Raw genomic sequence first — 17,164 nt, forward strand, 5'->3', positions numbered from 1 at the left:
ACAAGTAAGCAAGTAAAATCTACATTGATACTGGCATACAAGCCAGATGCAAGGCCAGTACATTTGAGCAAAGACCCAGAGCAATACTGAGAACATTAGAAATATTTTCAACATTTACTTTTCCTATTGTTGAGAGGATAAAACTACTTCAATGCATGCAATAGTTTTTTGGTATCACTCTGTACATTTCTTTGTAACATTAAAGAGCATTAATGTATTCAAAACTGTGCAAGAATCCTTCCTTCATTTTAAAAAAAAGAAATAATCTGTTCATCTTAAACAGGCAATATTATTTCATTTTCACTATGTTCTTTCTTTTTTGGTTCCCACTGAAGTTGGCACAGAGGTTAAAATGTTAACTGTTCAGAGTTTCCACTTGGAATTAATATCACATCAGCAGTCGGTAATATACGATATAATGGATGAATATTGATTTGACAAATTCAGAATCAACATGCATATACTCAAAGTAATATAAATACTAGTACTACTAAACTTTACATACTTATCATAATGCAAATGAATATCATAATACCGAGCACTGTGAAAGTTGAATATATTCAATATCATTATTACTTGATTAAACAAACTACACTTCCAAACAGTATGGGGGTAGGAAATACCAGTATATCTTAATACTACATTCATAACAAAACGACAAAACTTTAAAAGTTACAACAGTTCTGAAAACACAATGCTACATCATTTTGTTGCAATATATTATACTTGTATGTACTAATTTCCTAATTTTTTGGTAGCGACATGATTAAATGATTAAATGCTGTCAAAAAGAGGAAACAAAATAATGCTATTTTGCATTTAAGTTGTATAAAGTTTTCAGAAAAAGATGAAAGTTTATAACTGAGATAATTGATTAAAATTAGCAAGCGCCATTATTAATTGATTGTTTTGGGTTTAATATTGTTCAAGGTTGGTTTCAAAGAATTTTCGAGTCTTAGCGGCTCACAGTGGGCCTGTTCTTTTTTCAAAAACTAGAGAAATCATCAAGCATGTCAAGAGGGTTGTGATCCTCAACACAAGGCACCCTTTAATATCACACAATACAATGATGAGTGGCAACCCAGAATTTCTAAAACCACTCATGGCAATTTGTAAATATTCAGTTTCCAGACAGGAAACTGAATAATTACAAATAACCAGTTAAAGCATCTTGGCGGGTTTAACAGTTCAGAGTTCACTTAAGTTTGTTGCACAATAAATCATGTTATGGTCAGACCAATATGCTTCTAGAACTTCTGTTTGAACATCTGGAAAATTAGTAAACACAAGGTCCAGTTGAGTTTTATTTTTTGTTGTCATTATTTTCATGACCTGATTACAAAGAAATTTTTCTTTCATGAAGTTTAAGAAACTTCCATGGTACTTATTGGTCATATCCAAATTAAAATCCCCCATAATGACTGACTTTGCATCTTTGTTCATTAATGGTAGTAAAAATTTTGTACTACAAAGTACCTGAAGATTACAAGAGGGTTTCTTGTACAGAACTGCAAACTGTACCTCACAATTGCCAATCTTAATAGACACTTCTGAAAATTCAACAGGTTAAGAAGAAAATGAGTTATATGCCAAAACTGTCAAGTCATGCTTTAAATATAAAACAATGCCGAGGTGAGACCTTGTGCAATGGTAAGATTTCCCATCATTGCGAAATATTTTGAAGCCATGCAAGAAATATGTTTCATCCAAGTCCGAGTCACAAAGCCAAGATTCAGCAATACCAACGACATCTGCACTCTTTACATTAGGGTCTGCTTTGACATCACAGAAATGTTTATGAAGAGATCTTGCATTATTGAATAAAAATTTGGCATCTTTGGTAACTGTGTACAATGGTTGGTAAAAGAGCTTCATCTTTTGCTGCCGTAAGTCTTTCCATTTCCTGGTCAACACTGTCATCTTTGTCAAGACTCTTTTGATTGAAATCTAAAATGAAGAGACCATCTAGTGATCTTGCTCTTGATAGAGCAACATACTGAATGTGCGGAATTTTACGTTGCTTTGCCTGTGATAAGCTGGTGTCTGCATTTAAGTGTTGTGAATTGTTTTCAAAGCAGATGCTTGTAATGGAAATTGGACTCTCTCATATGTTCTCTTCACTTCAAATATTGGGGTCCAAGTCCCATCAATATCACTGCTCACCAAATGACGATATTGGTGTCTCCTTGATATTCCAATTTTTGCACCTTGAAGGAGTACCCAAATTATAGCAGGTCTACACTTGGATGTTCTGTATTCAATGTGTTTTACTACATATGTAGCTCCATTTGTTAGTCCATCTGCAACATGTAAAACTTATACGGTATCAATTTTGATGCACCAGATGCGCATTTCGACAAATAATGTCTCTTCAGTGATGCTCAACCGAAATGTTTGAAATCCGAAATGACAATGAAGTTTTAGAGCTATTACAGGGGAAAATAGTGTGCCAAAAAAGGGAGTCAAATTCGTCTAAGGATAAGAGCTATGCGTGAGGGAGACAATCCTTAATTTTGAAATGAATTTCTAAATTTTATAACAGCAATTAAATATACATCCGTATTTTCAAGCTAGTAACGAAGTACTTAGCTACTGGGCTGTAGAGATCCTCGGGGACTAACAGTCCACCAGCAGAGGCCTCGACCCAGGGGTCATAATGTAAAACTTATACGGTATCAATTTTGATGCACCAGATGCGCATTTCGACAAATAATGTCTCTTCAGTGATGCTCAACCGAAATGTTTGAAATCCGAAATGACAATGAAGCTTTAGAGCTATTACAGGGAAAACATCTAAGTTTACAGAAATTACAAGATGAGTATATAAGTTGAGATATAAGTTGTCCTATATTAGTTTTCAGGCAAGTTTTGAATAAGTTTCAATTTTATCTCTGGGGAAAGTTTAATCTGAGACAAAATGTCTGTGTCAGCTTTGATAACTGATTTTTGAGTAGATTTGTATTAAAAGCATCAACAAATTTGTTTTCGATGAAAATATGTGGTGGCTCTTTAGGATATACATGTACTGGAGATATGCTGGAGACACTGGTGTTACAACTCTTTGAGAAATGAGTTCCAAGTCCTCTGATGTTAACTTGTTTTCGTGGAGTCTATTCAACAATTCAGTGAATCTGAGATCGCCTTTCTGTCTCACTATTTCTGTTAACTCGTGCATCTCAAAATGTTCTTTCCATAAATTATTTGCTGACCCTTGACCAGGATTTGCAAGATAAATATCCATTTGTCACACACTGGGACCAACTGATATAAATCCCCTACAGCTATGATACTAATTCTACCAAAATCTTGTTTTCTGCCAGTGAGTTGCTGGAGTCTTCATTCAAGGTCATCATGTTATTCAAACCATTGAAATTTCATCAATAATTACAACTTGAAGCTTTCTGTAGTTTGTTCTGAAACAGTTCAATTCATCAGCACACATATCGTATTGCTTTTAGTACATTTTTATGTGAAATGCTGTGAAATAGTAGCCCCCTTAATGTTATAGATATTTTATTGAAAGTAGACATTAATGGCAAACTGACAACTCAATTGTATGACAAACGGGATGATTTCAGCTTCTCCATCGTCAACTTCCCATATTTATGTAGCAATATTCCATTATCACCTGCATATGGTGTTTATATATCTCAACTGATTCGATACACTAGAGCGTGTTCTGCTTATGGTCAGTTTTTAAATCGAGGCAAGCTACTGACAAACAAGTTGATGGTACAGGGGTTTCAAGTCTCGATTGAAGTCAGCATATCGCAAATTTTATAGTTGTTATAACGATCTAGTTCGTCAATACAACCTATCATTGGGTCAAATACTGTCTAACGTGTTTCTTACCGATTGTTAAACCGTTCTTGGCACACTGATTTTGACTACGGATAACTCCATTTACCATATCAGGATATAGGGCTCAAGGCGGGTGTGACCGGGTGACAGGGGATGCTTACTCCTCCTAGGCACCTGATCCCAACTCTAGTGTGTCCAGGGGTCCGTGTTTGCCCCACTATCAATTTTGTATTGCTTATAGGAGTTATGAGATTGATCACTGTTCGTTATCTTCACCTTTCATGCAGCTTTTCCTGTGGATGCACATAGCAATATTCTGATATGATCTGGATTTTCATCATCTTGGGAATGTAGTATTCCATGTAATGACTGAAAAATAGCATCAATGACCACAGATTTTTCTGCAACTGCACCACCAGTAAAAATAACATACAATGGTTCATTCTTGTGTTGAATCCAGGATACAACATCGTTATAAAATTCTTTTTGCTTTGTATTGAATTAACACTGTAATAATTGATGATATTCTTTATCTGGGACGCGTACTGCACTCATTTCTACTTCTGAAACCCTTGATGATAAACCTAAATCTTGTCCTACATCATAATTTTTGTGTTGTACTCTATCTGGATCAAAGTGAGCAAGTTTCTCCGATGGAATTGGATCTATCTCTAAATCGTTTGCCTCTACATGTTCTGTATTGGTGCTAATGGTTCTAGACTATCAAGATCTTCTTCAGCTTGAAGCCTTGTTTGTTCCAATTCTTCAACAAAATGTTCATATTGTCTCCGTTTCATTTGTATGATATTGACTTTCTGTCAATAATGTTCTTCAAAAGTTTGAAAACCTTCCAGAAGGTCAAATTTCTCATTTCTCTAAGGCAAATACAAAAAAATCCTCTCTCTGTAATGCTCCTCAGAATTTGTTCTACGGCTGTATCCAACATATCTGATGACACGTTTGTTCCTTCTCCTTCGGATCTTTATACCATTTTTCAAATGGACTACAATGTCAGCATCAGAAAAAGTATTTTGGTCAGAATTGTCTGAATCGGAGACAAGAGTTTCATAAGTTTCTATTGGATTATCAATATTTTCTTCATCATGACATTCTTTTTCCATCCTATTAGGAAAAGTAACTTCCAACCAATTCAGAAACAACATCTGCTAAACACCAGTGTTATAGTTGCTTTGGTGTCCTTTCATATCTTTGTTTCATTCCATCAGCTTTGATCTTCTTTAACCAATGTTGATTTTGCATTCCAATCTAGATTTTCTATTTCTTCATCAGAGAGTGTTTTGCCATTGAGAGCGGACAATGTTTTCAGCAAATGAATCCATCTGGTATCAGCTGGTGAAAGCGAAATAAACCTTGTTGGAAGACCTAGTTGTCTGATCATTGCAAACACATCTTTCTTTTTTGAAGACAGGTAAGCAGGAGAATTTCTCAAAGTTCGGATATGTAATACCCTTCATTAAGCCTAACAATCTTTGCAGTAGTTGGATTTCGAGCTTGTTCTACAGTGATTTTCTTTCCATCTGTTTTGCACCTTCTCAAGGCCAAATTAACCTTATCAGTAACTTGTTTTATTTGATTATTTTTTAATCTAAAAAAATGTTTGGAACAGATTTTGCAGCTCACCTGTCAACACAATGCAATTCCCACTTTGTAATATCACTATAATAAACTGAAATTGTTCTCTCATTATTTTCTATACCTATCCACAAAATATGGTTGGAAAACATAAATATTCAGCATCTTTTATCTTCACACAAACCTAACGGCCGCATTTTCACCTGGTGCAAAGATATATGTTTTGTTTGCATCAATGTCTGCTTCATCAACCAAGTGTATCTGTGTTCCCTTGCACATTATCATCTAATGCAATTTTACAGAATCCATCATCATTTGCATCCAATTCACGATCATCACTATTCAAAGAAGTTCCATTGAGCTCTTGCAATATTTCATGGTTGTTGTTTTCAATAGTAGTTTGCCATGACTGATCTATTTCAATACCTGAGGTTTTATACAACTTACTGTATTCCACAAGCCATTGTAAGGCACAAACAACTCTGTTAGGACGAGCATTTTATGTAAAACATGTTTGCCCAACTATCTATTTTGTATTGCTTATAGGAGTTGTGAGATTGCCTTGGGAGTGCATTTACTGTTGAATATCAACAGGAACATTAACTACATTTCCTTTAACTGACATCTGTCCACCTCTTGGCAGTTCTCTTATCTGCATGAAAGATATTCTTTTGGGATATTAATCTCTCTTCAAGTGGATGCAAATTTAAAACCTGTGGCTTTGCTGGCTATTTCATTCCATTTCTAACAGATAATATGGGATTTTCCCCATATTTCAATGCATACGATAACAGGATAAGCACAACCATTCAAGACCTTCAGATTTCAACCCAGTGTATAGATTTCTATTACTTAAACTCAAGTTAATTGACTCCAACTTCACTACACTCTTTAAAAACCAAGTCTGATGACAACAGGAACAAACACATATAGGACCTCTCTGAATTTGTTCATGAAAAGTTTTGATGCAGTTTTCAATAGAAATGCCATAAATTTTTCTTGTTTTCAATAGATACATAACCTTTTCTTTGCTCTACAAACTCTATCGGTTTCTTTTTCACTATCTCTTTTTTTTTTTTTGCGTCTACTTTCCTGTTCAGCAATCCTTTCTTTCTGCACTTGTTCAACATTATCTCTCTTTTAGGTTTTAGCTTCTCCTTCTTTCAAACAAAAAACCCTACTGCCTAGCTTTGTTCATGCTTTTCAAAATACTTTCTCTATTCTTTTGTTTGGTTTCGGGTTTCTGTTTAGAATTTCTTTTTGCAGCTAATTCTTTCTTTTGAAAGTCTTTACTCTGTCTAGCCCTGCTCATGCTTTTACTTGTACTCTCTCTCTCTCTCTCTCTCTCTCTGTGTGTGTGTGTGTGTGTGTGTCTTTCTGTTTTTGTTTCTCCAAGTATTCTCTCCTTATCCTCATGTAATCTCTCATATATTCATTTCTAGGTATATTTGATGCTCTGGCATTGGAATTTGTACATCTTTTTGACATGATTTCTTGATATTGGAAATACTTGTCCATTAAATGAATTTCTTTACTAAGAGTGCCAGTACATTCCATAGATGTCTCCAATTTGCATGCTACAAACTGAAACTTACAAGCTTTCAATCTCTTCAAATGCAATTTAAACTGCTCTTCCATCAGCACTAGAGAGACCACCCAGTCTCAAAGAAAACTAAACAATTTTTTCCATCTTTAAATATTGCCAAACAGAGTCCTCCAACTATAATTAATCCTTGTTTGTAGCTAGAAAACATCATTTTGATGCCTTGACTTAATTTCATCACTTTTTTGGAACCCTAACAATGAACATGTGTCACTGTTCCATAAATCATTTCATAGTATTGTATTTCAAATAATCTATTGAAACTTCCTTTGGAAGTTCTTCAAAACTAAGCATTTTTTAAGTAAACTGGACAAATGATTGATTGTAATTCTCCAACCCTAAGCATATATGAATCATCTTTTCCATAAAGTACTTCATCAAGTTCATAAGTTGTGAATGCATTTCCTTGAATGATCGACATTAAAGCATTGCATGTACATTGAACACCTCGGAAAAATTCTGGAAACCTTTCATTAGATTGACTTAAGAAGCAAACACAATTTTCAAAGATTCTTGCAGTTTTAAATTTGGACGCTCTCTTGGTTTTATACAGTCATTTGATTCATTTGAATGAAAACTTGCAGCATTACTTGAGCATGGAGGTAAATCAGCACTCTGTTTATCAGTGCAATGAGATGTCTTGGCACCCGAAGGCAAATTTCCAAAATGGCAAATTTATAATGTTCATAGTGCCCGAAGGCAAATTTTCAATGTTTATAGCACCCGAAGGCAAATCTGCAATGTTTCTAGCGCACGAAAGCAAATCTGCAATGTTTCTAGCGCCCGAAGGCATATCTGCAATATTCATAGCGCCCAAAGGCAAATTCTGTACTCTGGATGTTGCGAAGGAGGTAGTTTCCCCCAGATCTCTGTTGCTGATTTTTACGTGGCCAGGATTCACGAGTATGACAGGTCAATTACAATGTATTTTGCATTAAATAAATCCAAGTCCAAGGGCTGTAACTCTTTCAAAAATAGTGGGACAGCATTCCCCTTGTAATATGCACATCTACACATTGTGATGTTCGTTTGTATTAAGTGTCATTGAAATCCCCCAAAGGGTTTAAGATGAGTTACGAAGACAAAGTACTTGCATAGAATAAATCTAAGTCCAAGGGCCCTTACTCCTTCAAAAATAGTGGTGCAGCATTCCCCTTGTAATACATGTATGCACATCTTCACATTGTGATTTTTCTTTGTACCAAGTTTCATTAAAATTCCCCAAAGGGTTTAGAAGTTGTGAAGAAGTATTTTGAATAGAAAAAAATTAAGTACAAGGGCCACAACTCCTTTAAAAACATTGGATAGCATTCCCCTTGCAATATGCACAGTTCCACATTGTGATCTTTCTATGTACCAAGGTTCATCAAAATCCCCTAAAGTGTTTAGGGAGAGTTGCGGAGACAAAAAGTTAATGGGACAGACTGACATAGAGCGGTATAGCATAATACGCCCCCATTTTTATGCGGGCGTATGATATACACCTATCTACTGGCTATAAGGACAATAACAAGTTTATTGTCCCCCATGACAGCAACTATTTCCAGAGGCGCGGCCTCGGGAAATAGTTGCTGTCTTGGGGAACAATAAATTTGCTATTGTCCGAATAGTCAGTAAAAAGGTGTTTTATTATACCAAATTAGACTTTATTTGTGTCAGACATACCAAAGTGAAGTAAACTAATTGGGAAATAGTTGCTGTCTTGGGGAACAATAAATTTGCTATTGTCCGAATAGTCAGTAAAAAGGTGTTTTATTATACCAAATTAGACTTTATTTGTGTCAGACATACCAAAGTGAAGTAAACTAATTGGGAAATAGTTGCTGTCTTGGGGAACAATAAATTTGCTATTGTCCGAATAGTCAGTAAAAAGGTGTTTTATTATACCAAAGTAGACTTTTTTGTATCAGACACACCAAAGTGAAGTAAACTAATTAGAGTTATCAGACTTTGACGTCACAGAAAAGAAAACGCGAGAAAATATAGTATCAGGTAAATAGTTTCGAGACTATTTCCCTAGGGCAGATAGTTCAGAAACTATTTCATGACTAAAGATATCCAGAAGAAATAGCAAATTTATTCACCTAACATTTATATAACAAAATCATTCTGAGGTATAATAAAAATAATTATGATATATCACCCCTTTCTTTCTGTAACACTGTTGTACAAAGTCTTTCCATTTTAATTGAGAAACTCCATGCAATGAAATCTATCCATTTTACTATTAATTATAAACGTAAATTTAGTATCCATTTTGATCATTTATGAAAACATTTGTAGCAAGGGGTTGTAAGATTCTATATGACATTTCAAAACAAGTATTTTCAAACATGTAAACTTGAATACCACTTTGATATTTACACCATTCAATTTTCCATTTTGCTATTGTTCAGCTACTGTAAATCAAAATTTTATTTACAAACAATTTCAAGTAATTATATGAAGATTTCTACTCACAAAATTTTTGTTCTGGCATATAAAGACAACCTTGTTATCTTGAACTCAAGAAAAAACTTTGCGATATCTGATGGTTCAACATATCAAGTTTAAAATATACCAATTTCAAATATCCATGGTATTTGAAAAATCTATGTTAAAGTTACCCAAGCTTAACTGATCATATATGTTTAGTTCCTTCTCTCCTCCTCGAGAATAGGCCCTCAACTGATCCTATATGCAAGAAGTTTTATGTTTGTCATTATATCCCAAAGCCTAAAGAGTTCATTGGCTCTATGAGGGCACTAATGTAACACGTTTAATTCCAGTCAAGCAAACGGTATTCAACACATTGATCAGTCACTGATTTCCTTGTCCTGCAAATTTGACTTGATCCTTGAATATCTACTCTATTGGGGTAATATGTGTTTTAAACAAGTGCATTGTGTATCAAGCATATGATTCTCAACTATCATTCAGTCCTACAGATCATTTAATCAATAAAGAAGAACAATAGCATTTAATGAATCTACCATTTTATACATTCTCAGGGTTTTCAATAAGCACTGGCACCCAGCGAAATGTTGCTGCTTTGAACGACTGAAATCACTGACTGAAAAATTTCCCCTAACGTGATGCACAATATGGTTGTCAATCACACTATAACAATAGATTAAGATATGTTCTAATCAAATCACTTGTTGTTTATTTAATCAATGAAATCCTATGCTATTCTGGCGGTAGTCAGACGTTTCGGTCTAACATTTTGAGACGCTTCGGTCCAAAGACATTTGACCAACTTTTGGCCCGAGACACTTTGAGCAATTTTTTGGGGGCCTTCTTTCATATAAATATTTTGCGTTTCAGCAAATTTACAGTACAAGTACATTATTGTCACTGACAGTTAAAATTATAAAATAACGACACAACATCAACCGATTCCTTTCTTTTCTTTTCTTTTATTTCCTCATTACGATTATGTGACTGTTGTAACTATGTATAATCGGTACTATTAAAGTACATTGTAAACCTGGCTATACGTGCCGTTTGTTGAACAAACACTGTGCAGTTTGTCAGGTGTCTTTGCGTAACCCCAGATAACATCTTTGGTGAAGTGTCTGACATTCATTCTGGGTCATATGCAGGTTTTCTAGTTCTATTATAAACAAATGCTTGCCATACATATGTATGGTTGCTTTACGCATGGATTTACATCCGTTGTATTCTGAATGATAGACGTTATGGATGTAAATAGAGAAACACGTTCAGCCATCTCAAGCATCAATATTTTGCAAGGAGGTGTAAGTTAGGGGTTAAGTAAGAAGCTGTCACTTTCTTTTTGAAAAAATTCAATTATGAAGAACAATAAAAATTTTGATAAATCATTAATATATTTGATCATATCTATGATATCCAATGTAGTTACATTTTATGTATGGCTTTCATAAAACTTTAATATCACAATGTCTCAAGTTAGCTTCAATAAACCACTATACAATTTATAAAATGTTTTAGAATTAAGCATCATCTCCGGTGTCTTCTGCACATTTGTTACCAGATTTAATATACCTTATATTAAAGCATAATCACGCCTACAGCGCTCAACTTGACCCGCCTCGAATTCTGAATTCACCTGCTTCTTCCCTATTCTGCATTACACACCGAACAAAGCTCAGACGAACCACAGGCCCATCAACAAAGCAAGGCTCTAAAGCTAACGCGCATGTAAAAGTCGAAATCGCCAACAGGAAATATACATCTCTATATGAATTTTTTTGTGAACCGTATGGGCGTCGCCATTATTTTGCTCTTTAGTGAAATAGTCAAACCGTATATACATTGTACATATTATTTTTTCCGCCACTTGAATAAACAACCTCGATGAACAAACGTTTCAAGTCATTTATGATTATACAAAACTAATTTAGTAAATATTAAACAAAATCTATAAAAATGGCGGATATACCTCACGCGTCGTGACCAAATATTAACGTCAAACCAATTGCCGATGTATTTAAAATTTATGTAACCCATGTAGGTAAAACTAGAATTCTGGGGTTGGTTTGTTGATATATGTATTTAAATCTAAACCCAAACCTGCAACATACATACACATTTGAACATAACATTTACCCTAGCTGTAATTCACAAAGTACAATGTTATAACTTTACAGCATAATATGTAAAGTATAATATAACTATTACTTAAATTCACGCATAATTAATATATGTATAAAAATGCTTACCAGTCTATAGTAAATGTAATAAGTCTGATCAATAAATGAATCTCTATAAATACTGCTAACACTTTGACGGTCGTGTAGAGAATGACTGGATATTATGGGATGGCATGCATGTGCGAGTTAGTGAATACAGCTCTCTCTCTATCTATCTCATACATCTCTCTCTCAATCACATGACATACAAACCAGAAACTATGATAGACACTAGCTACCAAACAATATATGAACCTGGTCACATATTCCCCTGCCTGGAGAAAATGGCTACTTTTATTTCATATACTGATGGGAAAAGGCCAAAAGGTAGCATGAACTATGGTTAAAAAAGTAAGTCATTAGTATTCGACTAATGTATGAAAATAATTACAATGTCAAAAAGTGTCCAACTTCTGAATGAATCCCTACAAATACAACATCCTTAAAATGATCTGGCAGACATAACGGAAATACCTTTCCTCCATCCAGAACTGAGTTTCGATAAAGGATGCCATTAAGAAACAGTAGTTTCTTGCGTTCCCTTAAATACTTCTGAACCAGGGTTGTTTCCTTCTTACTATCCTTTCTCTTCTCCAAGATCTCTATATCCCTAGCCAATGTCTGCTCTTTTCTCCAATCAATGTTGGTCATCTCTGGTTGCTTCAATATCATTAACTGTAGCTGTTGTAGACAAAGTTTTTACAGCTGGTATACCTGTTATGGTGGCAGACATACATATGGCCTTGATGGCATCCGAAATCTCTTGGAGTTTCCAGGATAATGCGTCAGCATCTGCATTGTATTTTCCTGGCTAGTAAGTATTACTAAATTCATAATTTGCTAAGGATGAGACCCAACGATGACTTGTGGCATCTAACTTTGCTTTAGTCAAGATATACGTCAATGGATTGTTATTAGTCACCACCTCAAACCTACTGTTGTATAAATAGTCAAGAAATTTGTCAGTTACAGACCATTTCAATGCAAGAAATTCCAACCTGTGTGCTGGATAATTCCTCTGCTGGCCGTAGCCCTCTGCTGACATAAGCCACTACCTTTTCTAAACCATCCTGGTTTTGATACAGAACTGCACCAAGCCCATAGCTGCTAGAATCTATATGTACAATGCAAGGTTTGCTGTAATCTGCATATGCTTTATCAGAAGTTCTTTGGTGGTGTTGAATGCTTTCTCGTGTATTTCATCCCAATGCCAAACATGTTCCTTTTTCTGTTTTCTTAATTTCTTTATGGTAATGTCCCTGTAGTAATGAATTTACTGATTGAACAACTTGGGAATAATTCTTTATGAACCTACGGTAATATCCTGAGAATCCCAGGAATTGTCGAAGTTTTCTAATGTTCTCTGGTCTTCTCAAGTCTTTGACTGCTGAAAGTTTTTCTGGATAAGCAGATATTCCTTTCTCCCCAACGACATGTCCTAAATAATTAACGGGAGACCTGAAAAAAATTCGCTCTTAGACGGTTTCAGTTTTAAACCACGATCTGCTAATTTCCTGAAAACAGACTCTGACCTGTTGATATGCTCCTCAAAACTTTTAGAAAATATCATCTAAGAAAATTAAACATGTCACCCATACATTTTTCCATTAAGCGCTGGAACGTATCTGGTGCATTCGTTAACCCAAAACTCATTCGATTACACTCAAAGAACCCTAAATGTCCAACAGAAAAAGCTGTCTTATGCTTATCCTCTTAAGCAACTGCAACTTGCCTGTATCTTGACCGTAGATCGAGTTTGGAAAAGAATTTTGAACCTGCTAATGTGTCTACTACATCATCAAACTTGGGAGCATGTAGGCATTTTTTCGTGTCTTGGAATTGAGAATCCTATAATCAATACAAAATCTCAAACTTCCAGCTTTATTTCTAACAAGAACTACATTCGATGAATATGGACTGTCTGATTACCTGATAACTCCAGAGTCTAGCTTTTTCTTTGACATGTTGACGTACCTAGTCATACATATCTTGTGGAATCTTTCGATATGGCAGCTTACATGATTTTTCATCTTCTAGTACTGGACTTTTGCGAGATGGGCTGACTTTGACACGAGCATATAATATGGAAACCTTTCGTGACATATCTGTATGAACCGATGCAATGTACAGAAATGGTCAAGTTGTCCAAACATTATAGAGTTGTTCCAATTCATTTCCATACTCATACACTTTCTAAAACAGTAAAGTATATATGTGACCTAATAACCCTTTAAATATTTTTTAGGTTACCTGACCCATTGCAATTGGTCAGCATCCGTCGTCGTGCACCGTGCGTGAACGCTTGACCATTCTTAACTTCTTCCCAATAACTGCCATTTATTTTATTTTTTTCAAATTTGGTATGAAGCATCTACGGGACAAGGGGGTATAAAGTATAAATTTCAGGACTTCTGCACCCCCGGGACCTTAAGGATGGAGCAAACATTGACCAATGTTAAAAAAACTTCCTTACATCTGTAAGAAAAACTGAAAACATAGATCTGGTCATGTGGAGCTAGAAGGCCTCTACTGAAATTGTAAATTTCATTATATCCGGGGTAGACGTTCTGACTCCAGGACGGGGCCAAACTGGGTACTAATATTTATGTGTAAACCATTTGAATACCACATATCTTCTTCAATGCTATGCTGTGGGCCTCTTGTTTGTTAAATATTTTAGATGAAATAATTCCAGTTCCATCTCCGCCAAGCTCTGTTTTTATATGTCAGTAATGAACGATTAATCGGAGACTGGGACAAGACTTATGGCTTTCATAACGTACTAGGATTACTTTTCAATATTTACGTACTTCATATTGGATAGAATAGAGATAAAAATCAACGGGGTTTGAATGGCTATTTCTACAAACGAAATGCGAGTTTTCCGTTCACATGCGGCTTTAATAAGTGTTTGGACAGAAATATATTGGGAATATATGGTAGGATTTTTTTTTATATTATGATGCAAGAATACAGCGACCTGCGCCGTAAATCGAAGGTTCTTATAAGGCGTGGATTTGTAGCTCTCTGGTATGTCTAAATATTTCCCCCAGAGGGCTACAGATCTGCATTAGTGCAGAAGCACACGTAATTCCCAATTGTAGGTACGTTCATCATGTTCGGTGTTGTACCTGTGTGTGTTTGATTGAATAAAGCTGTATACATTTTTTGTAACAACTTCATATATTTTTATGATTAAATAAAACGCAAAACTCCTGCATAATAAACTTGCATTCGATTTATCATGATGCAGTGATTTTTTTGGCAAGTTTAAACAATGAATCAAGGTATCTGTGCAAGTTAAAATTTTGTACCCAGGTATGCATGCATAAATGAAATGAATCAATAGCCTTGTGTTTTTATATTTTGACAGCTTCTTTAACAGGCCTACTGTAATAGTATTGTAACGTGCAGCGATCTGGATACGCACGCCGTTGCTTTGAGAGAGACTATACCTTATCACTAGAAAAGCTAGCTCACTAGCGATGTAGTAAAAATTCCCTACATTCTGTCTGCTACACATCCCCCGCTCAGGGAAGCGTCATGCGAAGCTTAGCTTGGGTCCTCTCTGATTTTTGGCACATCTTCAGCAAAATCATCTGCCGTTCACGACGATAACCGCCGTCGTCCCAGGACGAAACCACGTGCGTGCATGGGCACAATGTTGCAGAGTTCCAACCTCTGGACAGCCAAACACCAGAGTCACTACACTGTCACCATTTTGTAACGTGCAGCGGTTTGAACACGCTCGTCTTGCTTAAAGCTGACATGAATCAATAAATACGTACACCTTTCTCATCTTATCCGGGATATTTCTCTCAAATAGCCTAATGTACTCTACCCGTATATACCCTAAATGTGATTGTCACACCCGGGTGATTTTTCTAGGTGGACTCGACCAGTGCACATCTCCGATGGTAATATATAGGGAATGCGAAACAAATAAAATCACATTTTAAAACATTATGCTTTGCTCAAAATTACAAAATATTTATTGTATACCAATTTAACATTCCGAAAGTTTAGATAATTTAGAAACAAATGCAAAAAAGCTTTTCTTGCATACTTGCAACTGCATGAAAGTATTTGAAGTTTCTTATGAAATAAATGCGGAGAAATCATTTGCCAATTACATACTGATAGAATGGAATAAGCAAAGAGCATAAAATATATTATATCAATTCTTGCAAAATACAGGTCCATGCCATATGCTTGATATGTAATGCACATGCCATATTCGCCAAAAAAAAAAAAAAAAAAAAAAAAAAAATCAAATATGGACGTCAATTCAACATGTATCGGAGATGTACACTTACCGAAAATATTAGATTCTCTTTATTCTGATAAATCCACGAAACAAAATGATAAGCTCCATTTGTATCTCGTTAGAACTTTACAACAAGTTGTCATTCCATTATACAGACTGTGACACACTTCACCCGTGCCAAACAGGGTGTCTTCAATCTGGGGAGATGTCAGAGTCGAAAATTTTTCTTGTATTGAATGCTTGTCTGGTCGAGGTTTTGCAGTTTATAGAAATCGGGAATCTAATCATATACACTGAGCATCTGGTTGGATATATTGCGTGCTCAATTCAAAATTTATCGATGATCATATACAAACTTGGATATACAAATAAGGGAATACTGATCGAAAATATACATCTGTTTGAAAATGCGGGTATTACATTTGCAATCCATAATAAACAGTTGATTACACAAAGACACATATAAAAGGAAATGTATAAACAAAAATATAGTTTTACTGTCTCTTTGGGAACCACATAATTATTTACGGTCTCTGTATGTCCATATTCATTGATTGAACAGGAGAGAGAGAGAGAGAGAGAGAGAGAGAGAGAGACTGTCCTACTTCGATGTACAATATAACATTTCACAGAAGGAAAGAAAATTGATCACTGATATAATGGTAAGCTTACAAACATTAAAAATTTCCAGCTAATCAAAAATTTGTGATTGACAATATATTGATAACTTACAGGAGTTGAAGCTTATAATTGAATTCATTACAAACGTTTAAAAAAAAAATATTAGTTTAAACTGTGCATGTAGAAAATACTGACTTTGTATGTTAAAACATGGGAAAAAAAGTAAATTGTCAAAAAAGTGGGGAGAGCAGACCAGCCCAACCTCCCTGCCCACCCCAACCCCCTGTATACGTGCCTGAAACAACATATCAATTCGTGTTGAAAGAAAGGTGCATATCTAGATCAAATTCCAAAGGAGCTCGAATTGATGTGTTCCCCTATTAATGATTTTGTATGCAAGATTCGTTCCCGAATTTAGAATTCAGTCAGAGCAGAAATGAATTCATATTGAAGTACATCTAGTTTGAATGCAAATGTGGGGTTCCTTCTTTTAATTTCATCAGACTCATCAGAACCCCTCCCCCAAACTATGCAGCTTTGTTTTCATTGATATCTAAATCGGCATATGAATCCGGATATAAATTATATAATGTTTTTTGTGATCATATAGATATCGATACTAGA

General features: G+C 35.2%; 1 protein-coding gene across 1 annotated transcript in view; it reads right to left on the reverse strand.

Moving 5' to 3' along the window:
• LOC125661926 (dihydrofolate reductase-like) overlaps positions 1-11,763 on the reverse strand; it is a 37,797-nt gene extending 26,034 nt beyond the window's left edge. Inside the window, exon 1 of the mRNA XM_048894091.2 lies at positions 11,683-11,763. The gene's annotated coding sequence lies outside the window, so the exon portion shown is untranslated. The remainder of the gene's footprint in view (positions 1-11,682) is intronic.
• Between the last annotated feature and the right edge of the window lie 5,401 nt (positions 11,764-17,164).

Source organism: Ostrea edulis, chromosome 8 (assembly GCF_947568905.1).
Source record: "Ostrea edulis chromosome 8, xbOstEdul1.1, whole genome shotgun sequence".
NCBI classification, from domain to species: Eukaryota; Metazoa; Mollusca; class Bivalvia; order Ostreida; family Ostreidae; genus Ostrea; species Ostrea edulis.